Here is a 1,808-nt window from a genome sequence, read left to right as displayed (position 1 = left end):
GAAAACTACGCAAAAAACCGGTTATTCGAATTCTCTGATCCAAATAAAGATATTAATCGTCGCAGAAAATGCTTTGAAATAATGGAACTCTTTCTGCTAAAAGAACGGCTTAGATTTAGGACTTTGCCTGGCCAAATTTGTTGTTATTTAATAGTTCAGCATGGAACAGAATTCTGCAGCACATAAGTAGAATACTTCTGGTGGGGATTCCTACTCCTATAGGGCACAAGTTTAGCTACCCAGTTCATCCTTTTGGGACTCTTTGGAAGACAATTTGTGTTTTTTACTTAATAACTGTTATTTTATTTTGATTTAGGTATATATTATTTCATTCCTTGTCATGGATCCCCTTAAATATGGATCAAAATTGCTTTCTGATTGTTACAATTTCGATGTCCTTACACATTGTAGTGTCGGTTCATTATTAATGGAAAACAAAGAAAACAAAGAACATGCGTGGACACCGAAATTTGGGTACCCGGAGTATTTTATACCTTTAAAAATTTTAAATTCCCGCTTTTAACTAGCCGATAATCTAGATACCTGTTTTTACCGTCAAAGCTTCCTGTTATTGACGGTCAGCCGGTTGTAGTGCAACGCGGTTCCAAGTTTTAACATTATACCGCCACCTCTCTTATTTTACTTTCTCTATGCGGAATCTATCGTCTCTCATAAACGTTGGAGTATGCGCAGAAAGAGGTAAGTTTGTCATTTTAATGTATGCTTAAAAAGCAGTGTGCGGGTAACTTCACGCCTTCGCACGATTGCTCCATTTACGCGATGCTCCATGAACCTCCAACATCAAACTAGGTTCGGGGGACGGTCAAGGAACACTAGATCAGTCCGAGTGTGATCGGAACCAAACATACCAAAACCTACACCACGCCACGCGTCCATTTTTAGTGACACCGACCCCAAAAACAAAAATCCTGTTTTTTTCCGGAGCATCCCTGCTCTTGAATCAAAAGAAAACTTTCGGGCCAACCGCAAAACTATTGCGCGCGACTAGACAAAATACTCTTAGCCAAGCGCGGTACTTTGGACAACGGTGCGCGACGCAGGTACGCAAGGCATGGACTCGACTTATTTTTTTTTGTTTTGATCTTTTTGCGCATGTACCAACCGTCCAAAATTTCGGGTCGCGATTCCCATTCCGGCAGAGAATCTCCAGAAGTACCGTCCGCTCGCAACTCGAGCGAATGCAGAGGACTCAATACCAACAAACTCCTGCTACTGTCTCGCTCTGCTGACTGTCCTCTCTCACTTATGCCCGGTTTCTCAACATTTGCCCTTATTGGTTCCATAACTATGTAGTGGATAAAGTTATAAGACCGGTAAGATTTTATGGGTTTCCGAACGGTGACAGACAAAGTTATATCGAGCTCATAACAATCCGTTGGATAAGTACCTTTTTAATTCGACCGACAGAGGGAACTGCTTGATAGGGTATATTCCATTTTTGACTGGTAGTACGGAACGTGCGAAATACCGGTAAAAAAGAAGCGGATAGTAAAGAACTTTCACTTTTGTGCATCGCAAGGTAGATGACGCCACAAAAAAAACTCATTTTGATGGGTCGGTAAACATATGGTTTGAAGATGTTTCAAAAAACAGCAACAGATTTGATGTAAAAGCTCTCGGGTTTTTATCTGAATTCAGCATAACTGTTCACTAACGGACAATGAATTCCTTCTCACAGTATATATTTTAAGGTAGTCCCCAATAAGGTCCAATAATACACTGAAACAGTGTTTCGTTAAACGAAACCTGTCGCGAAATTCAGAATCTCCATATTTGTTCATTTGGTC

The sequence above is a fragment of the Dendroctonus ponderosae genome, unplaced genomic scaffold (genome assembly GCF_020466585.1).
Source record: "Dendroctonus ponderosae isolate FM_Combo_2020 unplaced genomic scaffold, Dpon_F_20191213v2 Dpon_F_20191213_10, whole genome shotgun sequence".
In the NCBI taxonomy this organism is placed as follows: Eukaryota; Metazoa; Arthropoda; class Insecta; order Coleoptera; family Curculionidae; genus Dendroctonus; species Dendroctonus ponderosae.
The sequence above is the reverse complement of the archived record's forward strand: the minus strand, read 5'-3'. Positions refer to the sequence as shown.